This window comes from Symphalangus syndactylus, chromosome 2 (assembly GCF_028878055.3).
Source record: "Symphalangus syndactylus isolate Jambi chromosome 2, NHGRI_mSymSyn1-v2.1_pri, whole genome shotgun sequence".
Classification (NCBI taxonomy): domain Eukaryota; kingdom Metazoa; phylum Chordata; class Mammalia; order Primates; family Hylobatidae; genus Symphalangus; species Symphalangus syndactylus.
This window is the reverse complement of record NC_072424.2, coordinates 58049789-58070961: the sequence shown is the minus strand read 5'-3', so window position 1 is coordinate 58070961 and position 21173 is coordinate 58049789. Positions and strand designations below refer to the sequence as shown.

Here is a 21173-nt window from a genome sequence, read left to right as displayed (position 1 = left end):
AACAAAAAAACTATCATTACAGTGAACAGGCAGCCTACAGAATGAGAAAAAATTTTTGCAATCCATCGACAAAGGGCTAATATCCAGAATCTACAAGGAACTTAAACAAATTTACAAGAAAAATACAAACAACGCTATCAAAAAGTGGGCGAAAGATAGGAACAAACCCTTCTCAAAAGAAGAAATTTATGCAGGCAACAAACATATGAAAAAAAGTTCATCTTCACTGGTTATTAGAGAAATGCAAATCAAAACCACAGTGAGATACCATGTCACACCAGTTAGAATGGTGATCATTAAAACGTCAGGAAACAACAGATGCTGGAGAGGATGTGGGAAATAGGAGTGCTTTTACACTGTTGGTGGGAATGTAAATTAGTTTAAACATTGTGGAAGACAGTGTGGCGATTCCTGAAGGATCTAGAACCAGGAATACCATTTGATCCAGCAATCTCATTACTGGGCATATACTCAAAGGATTATAAATCATTCTACTAAAAAGACAATGCACACGTATGTTTATTGCAGCACTGTTCACAATAGCAAATATTTGGAACCAAACCAAATGCCCATCAGTGTTAGACCGGATAAAGAAAATGTGGCACATATACACCATGGATTACTATGCAGCCATAAAAAAGGATGAGCTCATGTCCTTTGTAGGGGCATGTATGAAGCTGGAAACCATCAATCTCAGCAAACTAACACAGGAACAGGAAACCAAACACTGCATGTTCTCACTTATAAGTGGGAGTTGAACAATGAGAACACACGGACACAGGGAGAGGAACATCACACACGGGCCTGTTGGGGTTGAGGGGCAAGGGGAGGGATAGCATTAGGGGAGAAATACCTAATGTTGGTGACGGGTTGCTGGGTGCAGCAAACCACCGTGGCACGTGTATACCTATGCAACAAACCTGCACGTTCTGCACATGTATCCCAGAACATAAAGTATTAAAAAAAAAAAAAAAAAGATGTTATTAACACCTGGACTAGATTACAGAGAAAACTGTAAATGTTTTAACACCTAGTGTTTCTACTGCCAAGTTCCTGTTAGCTCATTAATTGCATTCCATATACACCTTTGCAAATGTTTGACCTATAGTCTGTTTATAAACATGTTAGATATGGCAGAAATTTTTTTAAAAAAGTAAAGGATAGAGATAAAAAAACAAAACTCATATGAATTATACTAATTTATTTTTATTTTTGAATTTTTATTTTTTGAGGGAATCCTAAGTATAAATTTACTGTATACCTAGTGGTGTATAGTAAAATTGTAGGCATAAGGGTAAAAGGAAATAATAAACTTTATAGTGCTCAGCTTCACACCCAAACCTCTAAATAAGAGGAGAGGCTCAGATGCCTCAGGGATCAGGTAGATAATACAAATAAATGAAACACGCAAGATGAGAGTACAGTCTTGCCAAGAGAGGCGATCCCTACTTAACTCCAACTGATTGTTCTCATTTGAAAACACAAATCACAACTGCCAAACCTGATCGTTCAGGAGAAGCCAGAAATTCTGATGTTTAATGTGAAACTTCTAGATTTCTTATATGGTAGCACAATTTTCTTGAAAACACTAGGTAAGCTAAATAAAGCTGACCATCTATCAGTTTCAGTGCTGTGTTGTGCAAATGATGAATGGCATATCCCTTAACTGTGGTATTAGACTGCCTCTCACCAGCCACAATTTGTAATTGCAACAATGGCATCACCAGATAGGACTCTCCTGCTTTGCTATGCACACATTCCTGAGCCCCGGAGAACAACTCTACAGGAAAAAGAAGTGAAAGGCTCATCTAAGCCATTCTTGCTAGCTTTCATGACTAGCTGCTGGCCTACAGGCAATACATTCCCAACTGCTCCTGCAAGAAGGTTAGGGCCTAGGAGGCCTTTACCTGGTTCAGAAGGCAAGGCTGCTTCTCGAAGCACCTCCAAGTGCTTTGGGGCCCCTGTTCAGATAGCAGGCATTTCTGGTTACCAGCACCTGATGACTGACAGATAGGAGCAGGGCAGTCGTACTCTCACCCAGGAGCTTGGTGCCCAATAGATGGTACACTGATGCCACAACATCATCTACTCTGGGGATAATCCACTTGGCCACCACAATGATGTTGCTGACAGTGGCTGAAGTCTTCTTCTCAGCCTCTGAGCCCGCTGTCATGGCAATAAGTTTTTCTCTCAAAGTGTGACAAATCTTCAAGATGACAATGCAGTGGGACTTGAGACCCAAGGCATCCTAGATCCAGTCTTCATTCTCCAGAATGGGCTCTATGCCAGAGTTGGTGATGACGACATCATCTAGTTCTAACTCAGAGAGCTCAGATTGGGTCTCCATGGCACCCAAGAGACTCATAATGGGCTTAGAATCATAGCGCTGCAGCAGGTCTCCTGGCCAGCAGTAGCACTGCCCTCAAAACACCACCAAGACTGCAAACAAAGCCAGAAAGATGGCAGCCAGCATTCTTATGGCAACAATCACCGTGGCCTTCTTGCTTCACGGTGGCTCCTGACTTAGTCTCACTCATATCCTCCTCATAGGCTAAATGTTCTGAACTGTAGATGAGTAGCCCCGTGGCGGTGGGAACAAGCTATATTAATAATTTATTTTTTAAAGAAATGAAGAAGTATTTTTAAATATCACAAAATATGATGCCTTCAGTTACGTTTAAAACAAAACAAACGAAACCCTTAGATGACAAGTCCTAGTAACAATATTATATTGTGGTGCTTACCCAATCACTAATCTTCTGCCCATATTGCACATATTTTAAGGGGGAAAAAAAAAACAAGTAGAAACAAACAAAAAAATAGATTTACTGCTGGCCATATGGAGAAATTCTATTTTCAATAAATAATATAATTCAGAAAAACTTTGTTGAGGACTAAAGTGAATAAGCACTTTGTAAACTTTACTTCCAAGAAACATTCCTTTTATTATCCGTGTAAGTTATCTACAGAAAAAATATTTCTAGCATGTTTTTATTTTTTTTTAAGTTTTGTTTGAAGCTTTGAAGTATTCCTTAGCAATTTGTGTTTAGAGACAAAAACTAGATATCTGGCATATGCGATAGGCAAAATTTTTAGTTTGCCTGTGTTTTGATGTGATTTTTTTCCACTGAAAATATTGCTGTAAGAGCATAGAAATCAGAATAAGTTAAATCAATCTTCTTATAAAAAATGTTGGGGTTTGTGTAGACAATCTGTTGTAAGTTGTTTATGACTATTTCTAAGTATTTCTGTTATCCATTTACAATTTTGTATAAAAATTGAGGCCACTCTGCTCCATTTTCTCTTAAGTGTCCACATGGGGAAGAGTAGAGATTGGAGAAAATGTACACACTGACAGGAAGGGGTATTACTGTGCCCTCTCAGAAATAAAGAACAAAATCAAGACCACTACGATTTTTCTTAATTTTAATATATCTTTTGAGTATTGGTACATAGTGGCATTCTCATTAACTATGATTTCAGAACAATAGGAATTCTGTATTTATTATTCTATTATTTTTCTATTAGTTCTTTTTAATGTATGTTGCACAGAGGTATGCTTATATAAACCTAAATATGTTAATGAGGTGATTAAGACATAATATACACTATATTATAAGACTGAAGTGTCTAGTCTAAATGACTTACTTTATGGTACAGTATAGGGTAAGTTTTCTGACTTTTTTTTTTCTTTTTGAGATGGAGTCTCGCTCTGTTGCCCAGGCTGGAGTGCAGTGGCGCGATCTCTGCTCACTGCAGGCTCCGCCTCCCCGGTTCAGGCCATTCTCCTGCCTCAGCCTTCCAAGTAGCTGGGACTACAGGCGCCCGCCACCACGCCCAGCTAATTTTTGTATTTTTAGTAGAGACGGGATTTCACCATGTTAGCTAGGATGGTCTCGATCTCCTGACCTCGTGATCAGCCCGTCTTGGTCTCCCAAAGTGCTGGGATTACAGATGTGAACCACCGCGCCCGGCCATGAATGTTCTTAATGACATCTAGAATGGTGAATCCTTCTCAGAATGTTTTTGATTGACTTTATCTAGATCTATCAGAGAAATCACTGTCTATGACAGATGCAGCCTTATGAAATGTATTTCTTAAATAATAATACTTGAAAGTCAAAATTACTCCTTGATCCTTGGGCTGCAGAAGGGAAGTTAAGTTAGCAGGTATGAGAACATTAATCTTCTTGTACATCTCCATCAGAGCTCTTGGGTGACCAGGCACCTTGTCAGTAATAGTTTTAATTTGTTTTTTTCTGCTCAGTAATTCTGAAAAACAGACTTAACATATTCAGTAAGAAACCTGTAAACAAATGTGCTGTCATCCACGCTTTGTTCCATTCATAGAGCACAAGCAAAGTAGATTTAGCATAATTCTTAAGGGCTTTACGATTTTTGGAATGGTAAATTAGCATTGGCTTCAACTAAAAGTCACTAGCTGCATCAGCCCGTAACAAGAGGCAACTTGTCCTTTGAAGCTTTGAAGCCAGGCACTGAATTCTCTCTATCTACAAATGTCCCAGATGGCATCTTCTAAGAAAAAGGCTATTTTATCTACATTGCAAATCTGTTATTTGGTTAATCAATTATGTTAGCTAGATCTTCTAGATAACTTGCTGCAACTTCTACATCAGCACTTGCTCCTTCACCTTGTACTTTTATGTTATGGAAATGGCTTTTTTTAAAAATTAAACATCATGAAGCAACCACTGCTGGCTTCAGATTTTTCTTCTGCAGCTTCCTCACCTCTTTCACCCGTCACAGAATTGAAGAGAGAGAGTCAGGGTCTTGCTTTGGATTAGAGTTTTGGCTAAAGAGAATGTCATACCTGGTTTGATCTTCTATCCAGATCACTAAAACTTTCTTCCTAGGAGCAATAAGGCTGTTTCTGCTTCTTACTATTTACATGTTCACTGGAGTACCACTTTTAATTTTCTTCAAATATTTTTTTTCTTTGCATTCAAAACCTGGCTATTTGATGCAAGAGGCCCAGATTTCAGCCTGTCTTGACTTTCCACGTGCCTTCTTCACTAGGCTTAGTCATTTGTAGCTTTTGAGTTAAAGTGAGAGACATGTAACTCTTTCTTTCACCTAAAAATTTAGATATCAATATAGGGTTATTAATTGGCTTAATTTTAATTTTTTTTTTTTTTTTTTTTTTTTTCTTTTTTTTGAGATGGAGTCTCGCTCTGTCGCCCAGGCTGGAGTGCAGTGGCGCAATCTCGGCTCACGGCAAGCTCCGCCTCCCGGGTTCACGCCATTCTCCTGCCTCAGCCTCTCCGAGCAGCTGGGACTACAGGCGCCCGCCACCACGCCCAGCTAATTTTTTTGTATTTTTAGTAGAGACGGGGTTTCACCGTGGTCTCGATCTCCTGATCTCGTGATCCGCCCGCCTCGGCCTCCCAAAGTGCTGGGATTACAAGCGTGAGCCACCGCGCCCGGCCAATTTTAATATTTTTATGTCTCGCCAAATAGAGAGATTTGAGGAGAGGAGAGAGCTAGAGAAGAGCGAGTTTGTGGAGTAGTCAGAACACACTCATTTACTGGTAGTTTGCCATCTTATATGGGTGTGGTTTATGGCCCACTCAAAACAATTACAATAGTAGCATCAAATATCACTAATCATAGATCACTGTAACAGATTTAATGACAATAAAACAATTAAAATAGAGTGAAAATTACCAAAAACTGACACAGAAACACAAAATGAGCACCTACTGTAGCAGAAATGGTGTCAATAAAATTGGTCAACACAGGGTTGCTAAATACTTCACTATCTTGAAGTGTAATATGATGAGGTTTGACTGTACTTAAAACTGATGGAGAGAGTAGAATGTATGTTAAATGTTCTTCACACACACACAAGTAATAATAAAGGAGGCAGTAGAAAACTTTGGGAAATGATGGATGTGGTTATGTCCTTGATGGTAGTGATGGTTTCACAGGTGCATACTTATTCTCAAGCTTATTGAGTTGTAAACATTAAGTATGTACAACTGTTTACATGTTAATCATGTTTAAATAAGACAATTTTAACAACAAGAAAGAAATACTCCCCTGAGAGTTTCAGGACCTCAGAGGGAATGGCTCCATGATGCACACAGGGAGCTTAATGGTGTGCATTCATTCAGTTTTTCAGTTTTGGCAAAGCTTCTCACATTGCGAGGCAAGTATGAAAGCCACAAAATCACCACCGGTGATAAAGGGATTAGGTTAACTGCAAATAAGAAAATTTAGTAGTGAATATGGAAGACTTAAGATTAAAGGATTTTGTCTCTTTCCTCCCATACTGTGCTATCTGCTAAGATTTACTTCTTTGTCTGAGGAGAGTAGACATCTAAAAATGACCTCATTTGAATTATCTTCTAGTGAAATGAGATGGAAACCGAGGTGACATTCAAGCAGAAACAAAATGAACAAATGTGATAAACCTAAGTTTACAGCATAAGACTAATATCTGCTACAAAAGTACGTTTTAAAGATTTACTTATTTTATAGAAATAAGTCTATAATTTTCTTGAACCTTACTGGTAGTGCCTACAGAACCATGGGGTAATTTCATAAATATGACATGTGTAGGTGACAAAAGACAAAAGGCACCAGGCCCAATCTAAAATTTCTTTTAATTTCACATCTGGCCAAACCACATAATTGCTACAATTATGTAAATGAAAGTCTATATTTGGCAAACTTCCATATAAATTTTATTGGTTATAGAAATAGAAAATAAAGATTTACTGTCAATTTTCAATTTTTTTTTCTAATGGTAAAAAGCATTCTTTTTTTTTTTTTTTTTTTGAGACGGAGTCTCGCTCTGTCCCCCAGGCTGGAGTGCAGTGGCGCATCTCGGCTCACTGCAAGCTCCGCCTCCCGGGTTCACGCCATTCTCCTGCCTCAGCCTCCCCAGTAGCTGGGACTACAGGCACCCGCCAACATGCCCGGCTAATTTTTTTTTTTTGTATTTTTTAGTAGAGACGGGGTTTCACCGTGTTAGCTAGGATGGTCTCGATCTCCTGATCTCGTGATCCGCCCGCCTCGGCCTCCCAAAGTGCTGGGATTACAGGCTTGAGCCACCGCGCCCGGCCAAGCATTCTTAACTATTGATATTTTTGAAAGTTATCTTCACAGAATGGTCCATGAAAAGCAGTTCTGACTGCTTTTCAAAGTATTTGTATTTATTTTACAGTAAAAGAGATTTTTCATCTCATGAGATCAAACAGCATGGAAATAACAGGATATTTGTGAAAAGTAAGAGTGTTATAAATTAATTGATTTAAATATCCAAAGTTCTGGAGAAGTTACTTGATTGTTTTGTTTATTTTATTGGAAATACTATCACATTACGTAAGGGTTAGAATATTTAGAATTGTTACAAAAAGTGTCAGAAAATAATTGATAATCTTAACTTAAAACAGAGCACAATACCAAATTAATAAGGGGGAAATGATACCAAAGTACTGCTCTTCTGTAGATGAAATATAAGTGGCTATCAAACTTTAGTGATTGCTATATTACTCTAAAATAGAGAATACTGTCATATCATTTTCTATTTCTAGAATAATTCTATAATGCATAGATGGCTCTTTGTAAAATTTGGTATACATTCTCTACATTCATGTCTTTACATGGCATTAAAATATTGTGAAATATGTGGCTTAATTGGCAATCTTGGCCCAAATTAAGCTATTATGAAGAATCTTATGTTTCTAATATTTAAAAAAAAGCATATTTTGCCATTCAATGAGCTTTAGAAACAACACAGTTTTTAAGCAAATCACCTAGTAGCATTATTGAATCAATTCCAGTTGGTAAAGAAATCAGAAAATGAGTCGTAAACCACTGAGGCTCCACACCACTAATCTATAAATTCAATTTTCCAGTTAAAAGAGACTTAAATCCCAAATTGGATAAGACTTGGAGTGCGAAGCAGATGCTGCTTGTTTTGTGCTTCTAAGTCAATACGGAATCTCTGGAGGCTATATTCAAGAGGCCCAATCAAGGCATCTTATCACCTGCCCAATATTGGGTTATTCTAGACGGTTCTAAGACTCCTCTCACATGTTCCTAGCCAATATGCTAACTATAGTACAGTTTCAATGTCTATACGCAACCAGTGTCAGAATTTATGGAAGTAGACTAAAAGTTAAACAATTTGGCATTTATATGAAGAAAATTAGTTATTAAAACTTTAATTTAGTAAAACTTGAACTAAAAACATGTATGTGTACCAAAATGCATGCACATTATATATGCAGATTAAAAGTAATGCTAGTTTTAGAGTGTATACACTGAAAAAACAGTTCTCTTTTAAGAAGAAATAAAATATGATTGAGAAATTTTTATCTCTGGCACATTTATTTTAAATTTAAAAAGTAGAGAATCACTTGAATTATGTGAATTGCTAAAAAATAATATTTGACAAAAATTGCACACTAAAAGCCCTTAAACATTATTTCCAGATATACCAGAAAGATTTTTCTTCTCAGTATTGCCACATTATTTGAAATAGATGTTTGTTATTAAAAACTCTGGAACAGTTATGAAAAAATTTATATGTATATTTTCTTACTTCTCTAAAACTCTCATAAGCAGCATGAGGGGAAATAGAGTGTCATGCACCCTACGGCCCTTGTTTGTCCTAATGGGAAGACAGAGTGCGTTCATCATATTTGATAACATTTTCACACAATTTCAAAAAGAAAACTGTTTCATTTTTTTCTTTGAAACATTTCTAAAAATACTTCAATTTGGTTTTCCTAAAAAATTCTGAAAAAACTCTCTAAGCATCACAATGACTGCTCTGAGATATGTATAATAAAAGTACATGTTATTAATAAGATGTTAAGAAAACCAAGATTTTAAAAGTCAGTACATAAATATCAATATATGAAACGGCAGTCATTTATGGGCTTAGTAGGTGAATAGTGACTTCAAATGTGCAAAATAAAAAATGCAGTTTATTTTGTTAATGAATATTTAACTATTTATTAAAGTGAAATTTATATAACAAAATTTAGCCATTCTGAATTGTAAAATTCAGTGGCACTTAGTATTTCACAATAATGTATAAAAATCACCTCTATCAAGGTTTCAAAATATTTTCATAACCTTCCAAAAATATACTTTACTCACTAAACAGTTACTTAAGCGACAATATTTTAAAACTTGTTCGCCACCGTAATCCAGAAAAATGGTACCACTATGTATAAAAATAAGCAGTTACTTAAGCAATAATATTTTAAAACTTATTAGCCACTGCAATCCAGAAAAATGGTACCCCTATGTCCAAAAAGCCAGAAGGGGAAAATTTCATATGGTTTTTGAAATTTTATAAAGGTTCTCCATTGGGAAGCATTATAGCTTTTGTTTTGTTTTGTTTATCTGGAATAAAATTTGAAAGCAGCTCTAAGTGGAGAGAAGAATCAAATCTGATTCCCTTGAATAAAGTAGAGGGATATATATCATACATTTGATCTCATTCCATTTCATTGCAAGCATCAGACATATCCTTAGGAAGTCCTTGAGTAGTAGCCTCCAAAGGATAGAGTGTACCTTAGGGAATGCAGAACATGCACTGCTGGGATATAAGAAGAAAACATTGAGACTTTTATTTCTCATACTTTAAAATTTTTATTTGAAGTATTGCTGTGGTTTGACTAGCAATACCCCAAATAAAAATTTAGAAGTATGAGAAATAAAAGTTGAATATTGTTACAAGAGCAACTAAATTTCAACATGAGTTTCACCCAAAACTCGTGTTGAAATTTAATTGCCCTTGTAACAATATTAAGAGGTGGGACTATTAAGCGATGTTTAGGCCATAAGGGTTCCATCCTCATAAGTGGATTAATTAATACTATTGTCAAGGTTCATTATCTCAAGAATGAGTTCCTGATGAAAAGAAGAGTTTGTCACCCCTACTTTGCCTTCTCTTTGCCCTTCGCCATGAGAAAATGTAGAAAGAAGACCCTTGCCAGATGCTAGCCCCTTGATACTGGACTTCCTAGCCTCCAGAACCATGAGCCAATACATTTATGTTCATTAAAAAAATAACACATCTGTGGTAGTCGGTTACAGCATCATAAACAGACTAAGGTAAGATTTTTAAACATTTACAATATAACACTAGAGTAATACATTTATTTTCATTAAAAAAATAACACATCTGTGGTAGTCGGTTACAGCATCATAAACAGACTAAGGTAAGATTTTTAAACATTTACAATATAACACTAGAGTAATACATTTATGTGGTTTTTAAACCAAAACAAGTCATAGGAGAACATGAATAGAGAATTTAGGAATCACTGGATGTCTAGTATCCATCATGTTTCATGTTGATACCTCTTAAGCATTTTGAATCGGCTCCACCATAAGGTCTATTTTTAGCAATTTCCATGCAGACTGTATATAGGCTGATGTGCTTTTGTGAAGGATAAAGCAACTTTGTCAGTTCATCCATCACTAATAATCCTGATACTCAAAATCCTCCTGTAGGTTGTCCAGTGCCCTTTGGCATAGTCATAAATATACATGCAATTTTATGACTATAAGAATTTGGAAAACTTAATCATTTCAAATTGCTATGGCTGATTAATTCTGCTATGGTCTACGGTATTGGAAACAGAAGAGTACTCAGAAGATTTCTGGCTGCTAAGAGCTTTCCTGCCTGGAGCTGTCTTCCTCAAAGCAACAGCTTGGGGAATACAAATTTCCTACCACCACAACCACTCTGCAGGCCACCCATCTGTAACCATTCTCTGGGTAGAACAACGGTTAGAGTAACATACTTCTAGGTTAGTTTTTGTGAGTGTAAACTTATAACTGGATGATGAAAAGCAAGTAAAACTACTTTGTAATTTTTGGTAAGGATCAGTGGGTTATATAATCTAGGTCTAGAGTAATTTTTAACTACCGTTAATTTCCAGAGAAGGGCTTTCCCATAGTCATTCCATGAGTCCAGTGCTTACTTGAAATCCTTTCTCTTCTCTGCATTTTTCTTTCTGGTAACCCTTATGTTGGCGTCATTTTTGACCTTATAGTTCTGTAATCCCAGAATCTTTTTTGTTTGTTTGTTTTTGTTTTGAGACGGAGTCTCACTCTGTAGCCCAGGCTGGAATGCAGTGGAGCGATCTCCACTCACTGCAACCTCCGCCTCCCGGGTCCTGGTTCAAGCAATTCTCCTGCCTCAGCCTCCAGAGTAGCTGGGATTACAGGCACACACCACCATGCCCAGCTAAGTTTTGTATTTTAGTAGAGACCAGGTTTCACCATGTTGGCCAGGCTGGTCTTGAAGTCCTGACCTCAAGATCTGCCCTCCTCAGCCTCCCAAAGTGCTGTGATTATAGGCATGAGCCACCATGCCCAGTCCTAGAATCACTTAATAGCTCCTTCATTTCTCTCTCTGATCTGTTTGAGCCATTAGTGTACCTAGGGGAAAGACATAGCACATTCAGGGATTTACATTGAAAATTCTGGGTCTTTATACTTCTGCTTTAGGATTTGTGCACAGAATTAGAATGATCTTCTTTATCTTTTACAAAGTCTCTCAAAAAAGGAATACATGATTGGGAGTGGGATAATTGGATTTCTCACTTAAATTAAAATTCTGTTTTTATGCCTGCTGATGAACATACACTTTGTCAGTTGTTGGTTATTTCTCTTTGATGTTTTTCACATATTTATTTCCAATATCTGTCATTTATACCAACTAAGGTAGTCCCAAATAAATGTCATCAAGAATACAGTACTGCTAAGAGTGTGGAGAACATAGATTTCTACACACTAACTATTGGATTAGCAGTGAAATTGCATTGTGTGATACCTACAAAGCCAAGAACATTATTCAGGGTAACTTTTGTTCTTGTGCTACATATTTAAAGACGTATGATTCACCAGGAAATACAATAAACATAATAATAAACACACATCAACACATTTCAAAGATGCTGGCATTCCAGCTACTCCAAGTAGGAAAGTCATAGAGCAGTGCTCCCCAACATTTTTTGGCACCAGCGACCAGTTTCATGGAATACAATTTTTCCACAGGGGGAAGAGGAACGGTTTCATTACACCTCAGATTGGGCATTAGATTCTCCTAAGGAGTTGCAACCTACATCTCTTGCATGCACAGTTCACAACAGGGTTTGCACTCCTGTGAGAATCTAAGGCATTAGCATTAATTGGCATTTATAGCTCAATGTCATCTACATTCCAAACATTTAACCTAAAGAAAGTTCAATTTGCTTTTTCAAAATAACTCATTTATCACTGTGTTCCCAGAAGGAAGGGTATCTGTGGATGCTATGGAGCTAGAGAAGAGAGTGATTGAGAAAACTCAGTGGAATCTGAAGCTTCTGTATATTGTAATTAACCAAGTGGGCTTGGGAAGAGGAGATCAAAGTTTAAAAGAGCAAAAGAATGATAGCATGTAAAATGTCACATACTGCTTAAAATTTTTTAATTTTTTATTTTTTTATGAGACAGTTTCTGTTGCCCAGGCTGGAGTGCAGTGGCATGATCTTGGCTCACTGCAACCTCCACCTCCCAGGTTCAAGCAATTCCCCTGCCCCAGCCTCCCGAGTAGCTGGGATTACAGGGGTGCACCACAATGCCCAGCTAATTTTTGTATTTTAGTAGAAACGGGGTTTCACCATGTTGGCCAGGCTGGTCTCGAACTCCTGACCTCAGGTGATCCACCCGCCTTGGCCTCCCAAAGTGCTGGGATGACAGGCGTGAGCCACTATGCCTGGCCTAATGCCACATATTTAACTTTGCTCCTAAGATTCAGGTTTGGAAGCATTTAGAAAATTGTAATTTCATAATTTAAAAAATATGGTATACAAGAGATTTTATGAGCAAGTATATTAAACCCTAGTACTTATCAAAATGAAAATGAGATATACAATTACATTAATAAAAATTGTAACAGACTATTGATGTAGATTATACATTTTGTACACCATTTGATCACCTAGCTCTATGCTTTCTATAATATCTGATTTATTTAAGACCTTGTTACAACACTCAGAATTTTTTAAAAGCCTATGCCTTCTAATATCAAAGAACATGAACTTTAGAACTACTTAGATTTTTTGTTGAGTCGGATTAGGGCCCACTTGTTTAAGGCATAGCTAAGCAAAAAATGGTTAATTACTTACATTTGAAAATTTATCACATGTCAAACACTGCAAAGTATAGGTCACATACTTGGGTTCTTAGTATTCATAAAACCATATGAATTTGTTCTGCTGCTTCTACAGGTTGAATAATTCAACGACTATTCTAAAAAAAAAAAACATTTTGGCAAGTCTTGCTAAATTAGAAATCAGAAATCTTTAAAACAGACTGCAGAAATTTGATTCTGTTGAACAGATAACCACCAAAAACTAAAGCAGATTTGAACAACTTGGACTAGAAACTATGAACAGGAATCGATAGCCCAGGTTGTCTACTCTGGAGTCCACAGTCACAATCACTGTGCCATTGTGTATTTTTTTCATACACATTTTGATTTTTAATATTTGAGTAACTGCTGGCATTTAGGAACTTAGAGGCTGGTACGTAATATATCATAGTAAATATTTTAATATTGCTAACAATAGAATGCCTTATAGTAATTCGTTACTTATATCTTCCAATATTATTAGAAGTATTATAATTTCTAATAGATTCTTAGAGTTGTGTTACATTATAAAATTATATTTTATTTTGCTATTTGGGATTAATTTGATTACGGAATATAAGCAATTCATCTTTGCTTGGTTTATTTTGGAAAACTCCACTTTTTGTGTGAACATAATATCTCTTACAAAAAGCTTCCAAAGTAATTTAATACTTTATTATCTAGTTATTTTTAAAGCTATATGTTGGGAATATTTTGCTGAAAGCTAAAATTATAATAAAATAGAGAGCAAAAGAAGTACTTTAGGTCAGCTTCTCTGTTACCCAGGTGTCAAACGATAAATTCCTAGATTCTTGTATTGGACACAGATCTAAGAAGTAATAGGATTAGTTAGACTGAGAATAAAGAATAAATGAAAAAAGATAAAATCATGGCTTTGAGTTTAGATCACTGAGAGTAGTAATTTTATAGCAAATAAGAGGAAAAGTAAAAAAAAAATAAAAGCTTTCTTTTTCTGAAATATTACAGAGAAGCTAAATGGTAAATATTTTTTTTTTACTATAATATGTCATCCAGAGAAAACTACTTTAGAAAAAAAAAGAAAAGATAAGAGCTAAGGTTATACATTTGAATGTGATCTGCATAAAGCTGGATGGATCAGCTTAAAATTACAATTTTAAATAAGACATAGCAGCATAAGAAGAATTTCTAGGTTATTTAAATTTACATTTTAGGGTTTTTTTCTTCTACAATGTCGGATTGGAGGCTTTTAGAGCATCTCATCCACTTGGAAATAGCAAGATAATGCATAGAGACTAACACTGTGAGAGTATATAGAAGGTATATGGGAATTCACTGAAAAGCAAAGGACACTTCAGATTTTAGACAAGAGAAGGTGGGTAATCAGCATGCATGGAGACATTCGGCTGAGAAAAGTAGGAGCCCCAGTACATGAGAGGGGCAGAGTCCCCCTGAGCTGCCCCTCCCTTCCCATGCCGAGAACTTGGTGCAGCAGCACTGTCTCTGCTCCACACTCTGACAAATTTCGAGGCACTTGGAGCACGTATTCTTCTAGATTAGAAGTTTAGGCCTCTCCTTTGCGGTGTAGAGAACTTGATGCAGTGGCAGTTTTCATGCTACAAGCCTGGGCATATCTCCTGGCTTTTGGTACACCCGCTAACCTGAATTAGGAGCTTGAGTTGCCCCTCGCTTCCCATGCAAAGACCTTGTTGCAGCAGTAGTTTCTCCACTCCTTGCCTGGGCAGAGATTTTCCAGGCATATGGCATATTCGCTCCCCTGGTTTTGGAGCTTAAGCTGCCCCACCCCTCCCATGCAGAGGAGTTGGTGAAGCAGTGCTCTTTCCACTCCACACTTAGATATAGCTCCAGGCATTTGAAGCAACTACACTTCTAGGTTAGGAGTCCAGGTCACCCCTTTCTTCTGATGCAGAGAACTTGGAGGAGTGGAGGTTTCTTCACTCCATGCCCAGGCACAATTCTGGGTGCTGAATGGCTGCCCCCGGACTCCTCATTGGAGCTGGTGCTTGCACCTGCCTTTGAGATACCTGTAGGTGGACCTGCCTGGTCCAGCTCCAGGCAGCTTTGTCCCCCACTCTGGGGCTGAGCATAGAGACAAAGCCACAGGACATAGCACAGACCGGCCCATTGCCTGAGGAAACTGAGTTTCTCATGGTTAACAATGATCATTCATATACCCATCTCTTTCAGCCACTGTTGGCTCCTATCTGTAAACACCACCTATTTGTCTGGAGGTGGAACTGCACAACCTAATAGAAAATCTTCAGACTTGAGGAATAACATAAACTTGCCGAGACCTCTGCCATCACAGCCCCATTTGTGGCAGCAAGTCTGCTCACACTCTCAGGACATCACTACTACAACCAGGATTTGAGAAAGCCACCACACAAGGCTATCTGTAACCAATGAACTTATACTGAATCTTTGCTATTTAAAGGACCCAGAACCAAAGCCAAAGAACCCTGCACAACACACATTATAATCACATCTTCAAGGATGTGACTCATTAAGAAAAAAATTAAAAATAAGAAGAGACAGTTTCTCCAGATGAGAAGAAACAGATAAACAATTCTGGAACTATGAAAACAACCAACCAACCAACCAGCCAACCAAACAGTGTTACAAGCCCTCAAAGTCACTCTAACTCTTCAGCAATGGATCCTAACCAAAATTAAATTTCTGAAATACCAGATAAAGAATTCAAAATAGTGATTTTAAAGAAACTCAGTGGGATCCAAGAGAAAGTTAAAACTAACACAAATAAATCAGAAAAAGAATGACTCAGGATATGAATTTAAAATCCACTGAAAAGACAGCTTTTTAAAAAATAAACAAACATAACTTTTAGAGGAAAAAATTATTGAAGGAATTACAAAATATAGTTGAAAGCCTTAACAACAGACTAGACCAAGCAGAAGAAAGAATTTCAGAGCTTGAAGGCAGATATTTTGAATTAAACCAGTCAGAAAAAAATAAAGAAGAATATTAAAATATAAACACTGCATTCAAAAAATATGTGATTATGTAAAGGGTCCAATCTTATGAGTCATAGGTATTCCTGAGGGAGAAGAAGAATAAAAAGGTTGGACTATCTATTTGAGGGAATGATTGAGGAAAACTACCTTAGTCTTGCTAAATATTTAAATATCCAGATACAAGAAGCTCAGAGAACTCCAGGAAGATACATTGCAAGATGTATTTCACCAAGACATATAGTTATTAGACAATCCAAAGTCAATATGAAGGAAAAAAATACTAAAAGCAGCAAGAGAAAAGTGTCTAATCACCTCTAAAGGACATCTCATCAGATGAAGTGGATTTCTCAATTGATACCTCAGAATACGGAGATCATCGAAGACTACTAGAACAGCTGCATACTCACACACTTAAAAACCTAGAGAAATGGATACATTCCTGGAAACATACAACCCTATACACCAGAAGAGACTGTGGCCCTATGTTCAGTCTTAAAGGAAAAAAAAAAAAAACTATCAGACATGCATTTTGTATACTGCTAAACAAGGCTTAATACATGAAGGAGAAATAGTCTCTTTCAGACAAACAAATGCTAACGAAATTCATCACTACTAGACTGGTCCTTCAAGAAATCCTCAAAGGAGTTCAAACATGGAGATGAAAGGGTGATGCTTGCCATCAGAAAAACACACAGAAGTATATAACTCACAGGTCTTATAAAACAAGTATACAATTGAGACTGCAAAGCAACTAGGTAACAATTAACACTATGACAGGAACAGACTCACATATCAATATTAACCTTGAACATGTACCAAGTGTTCACTTAAAAGATAGAGATCGGTGTAATGGAAAACAGCAACAACAACAACAAACCCAAAAAACAAAAACAGGGTTCAGCCAAATGCTGCTTTCAAGAAACACACTTAGCTGATAAAGACATTTTCAGACTCAAGGTAAAGGGGTGGAAAAAGATGTGCCAATGGAAACCAAAAGTGAACAAAAGTAGCTATACTTACATCAGATAGAATAGGCTTTATATCAAAAAAACAGTAAAAAAACAAAAAACAAAAAACAAAAGAGGTCATCAGATAATGATACAGGGTTCAATTCAATAAAAAGTAAAACAATTCTAAATATATAGCCACCCATCACCAGAGCACTCAGATTCATACAACAAATGCTACTAGATAAAAGAGACAGACAGCAATACAACACCACTGAAATACTTCAGCACCACTAACAGCACTAGATAGATCATTGAAATAAAACAAAGAGACACTAAACTTAAAATGGACTCCATTCCAATGAACCTAACAGATGTCTACAGAACATGCTACCCAACAATCACAGAATATATATTCTTCTCATGAGTGCATAAAACATTCCCCAAGAGACACCATATTTTAGTCCACAAAACAAGTCTCAATGAATTTGGAAAAATTAAAATCACATCAAATATCTTTTTTAACCTCAGTGGAATAAAACTAGAAATCAATTCCAAAAGGAACTCTGAAAGCTATACAAATACAAGGACCTTAAACAATCTATTCCTGAATGATCTTTGGGTACATGATGAAATTAATTTGGAAATTAAAACTCTTCTTGAAAAAATGAAAATGGAAACATAACATACTCAGACTTCTGGCATATAGCAAAAACAGTGCCAAGAGGGTATTTTTATTGTGTTACATGCTTACATCAAAAAGATACAAAGTTCAAAAATTAACAACATATCATCACACTTCTATAAATGAGGCTACTATAAATGGCTATACATTCACAACCTAGAAAATCTAAAGGAAATGAATAATTTCCTGAAAACATGCAACTTCCCAATATTGAACCAGGAAGAAACAGAAATCTTAAACAGACCAATAAAAAGGAGTGAAATAGAATTAGTAATTTAAACATCTCTCTGAAAAACCCAGGACCAGTCAGATTCGCAGCTGAATGCCACCAGACATACAAGGAGAATTTGGACTGATCCTACTGAAACTTCTCCAAAAAGTTGAATAGGAGGGATTCCTCCTAACTGGTTCTATGAAGCCAGTATCAGCCTAATACTGTTGCCAGACAAGTACACAACGAAAAAAGAAAACTACAAACCAGTATCACTGATGAATATAGATACAAAAATCTTCAATAAAATGCTAGTAAACCAATTTCAATAGCACATTATAAAGAATACACCACAATCAAGTGGGTTTCATTCCAGTTACGGGAAGATGGTTCAACATACGCAAATCAATAAATGTGATTAGCTACATAAACATTTGATAAAAAGCATCTGATGAAATTCAGAATCCCTTTGTGATTAAAAACCCTCAACAACTAAGCTTGAAGAAAGCTATCTCAAAAGTATAAAAGCCATGTATCACAAAGCCAACATCATACTGAATAGAGAAAAGTTAAAAACATTCCCCCTAAGATACTGGATCAAGACAAGGATCCCCACTTTCATCAGTACTATTCAACATAATAATGGAAGCCTTTGCCAGATCAATCAGGCAAGAGACAGAAAGAAAAGATCCAAACTGGAACCGAGGAAGTCAAATTAGCTCTGTTTACTGACCGTTGATCTTATACCTAGGAAACCCTAAAGATTACTCCTGAAGACTCCTAGATTTGATAAATGATAACAGTAAAGTTTCAGGATAAAAAATCAACGTACAAAAGTCAGTAGCATTTCTATACATCAATAACAAACAAGTTGAGAACCAAATAAAGACCTCAGTTCCACTCATAATACCTATAAAAACCTATGGAAAATATTCTATGAATACATTCAACCAAGGAGGTGAGAGATCTCTACAAGACAAAGTACAAAACACTGATGAAAGGAATTATAGGTGACACAAGCAAACTGAAAAATACCTCATGCTCATGGATTGGAAGAAACCCCAAAGCAATCTATAGATTCTGTGTAATTCCTATCAAAATACCATTATTGATTTTCACGGAATTGAAAGTCCTGAAATTCTTATGGAAACAAAACAGAACCTAAATAGCAAAAGCTATTCTAAACAAAAATAAGAAATCTTGAGAACACACACACACACACACACACACACACGGAATACTCTCCAGCCAGAAAAATGAAGAAATCATGTCTTTTGCAGCAGCATGGATGGAATGGGAGAGCATTATCCTAAGCAACATAATTCATAAACAGAATGTCAAATACTACATGTTCTTACTTGTAAGTTGGAGCTAAATAATGTGTACACAAGGGCATAGAGAGTGGAATAATAGACACTGGGAACTCACAATAGTGGGAGGGTGAGGGAGGTGAGGGATGAGAAATTGCCTAATGGGCACTATATACACTATTCAGGTGATCATTACACTCAAGGCCCAGACTTCACTACTGTATAATATGTCCATGTAATAGAGCTGTACTTGTAACCCTTAAATCTATAAAAAATGAAAAATAAATTTATAGTTCATTTATGTAAAATGCATTTTGTGAATATATAAGTTAATACAAATTTTATAAAAGTACATTCAAACCCATATCAAAATAATCATTTACATTGAGACTTGTTCTATTTGAAATTCTTCTCTAGCAAATTATTAAATATTTTTCTACTCCAAACAGATATAAGAGTGTATTCTATCATAATACATGTATACACTGACCCCTTGAATTCTTTTTTGTTTGTTTGTTTGTTTGTTTTTTGAGACAGAGTCTCGCTGTCGCCCAGGCTGGAGTGCAGTGGCGCGATCTCGGCTCACTGCAAGCTCTGCCTCCCGGGTTCACGCCATTCTCCTGCCTCAGCCTCTCCGAGTAGCTGGGACTACAGGCGCCTGCCACCACGCCCGGCTAATTTTTTGTATTTTTAGTAGAGATGGGGTTTCACTGTTTAGCCAGGATGGTCTCGATCTCCTGACCTAGTGATCCACCCGCCTCAGCCTCCCAAAGTGCTGGGATTACAGGCATGAGCCACCGCGCCTGGCTCCAAAATTCTTTAGGTATTCAACATTTCATATTTGTTATTTTATATGAAAATTTTTTTTCACAATTTGTTTTAAAGTCCAATTCCATATAGTTATTTTGAAACTTTTTGGATTTTGTATTTACTTTATGGCAATAGTTAAAGCCTGCAGCAGTAGAAAAACTGAACTCCAAATGATTAAAACATTAACTTTCCATTTAACGTAAGTTTGTAAGCATCTACTCATTTTCAGTCTGAGACTTTCATTTGAATAAGGATCTTGATTTTTTAAGCATTAGATGCACATAGAATATGAATGGGAATGGGACCGTGGCAGAATTCAAGCCATAACGTCTTATAGCTTGGTTTCAGATACCTTAGATATAAGATTATTTCCTCAAATTTAAGGTATGCTGATTTATCAAGCACATTTATGACATTTTTATAATCACATCTATAAGTTTTAAATAACCTTTCATGTTTTAAAGGACAAGGACAATTATATATCTCCAACCTGTCTTTAATTTTAGTTGAAAACAGAACCTTATTAAAATTGGAGCATTCTACATGTAAAACCACTACAGAGTGTCCTTTTACTCAGCACAGAACACATCTTAGATGAAGTTCACAATAAAATATTCTTTTTTTTTTTTTTTTGAGACGGAGTCTTGCTCTGTCGCCCAGGCTGGAGTGCAGTGGCGCAGTCTCGGCTCACTGCAAGCTCCGCCTCCCAGGTTCACGCCATTCTCCTGCCTCAGCCTCTCCGAGTAGCTGGGACTACAGGCGCCCGCCACCACGCCCGGCTAATTTTTTGTATTTTTAGTAGAGACGGGGTTTCACCGTGGTCTCGATCTCCTGACCTCGTGATCCGCCCGCCTCGGCCTCCCAAAGTGCTGGGATTACAAGCGTGAGCCACCGCGCCCGGCCCTAAAATATTCTTACATGAACTTTTGTCTTGTTATGAATCGTATGTAAGTGTAGAAATAAAGTCCTGAACATTTTCTTATGAAACAGATAATTTTAAAATAACAATAACAAATCAAAGTCAAAACGTTTTCTGAATTTAAAAATACAAAGCATCAGTGCCTTTTTTT

General features: G+C 36.7%; 1 protein-coding gene and 1 pseudogene across 1 annotated transcript in view; both read right to left on the bottom strand.

Annotated features, from left to right (window-relative positions):
- EYS (eyes shut homolog) overlaps window positions 1–21173 on the bottom strand; it is a 2088383-nt gene that overhangs the window by 1029315 nt on the left and 1037895 nt on the right. The window lies entirely within an intron of this gene.
- LOC129463771 (transmembrane protein 98-like) lies at window positions 1848–5047 on the bottom strand (annotated as a pseudogene).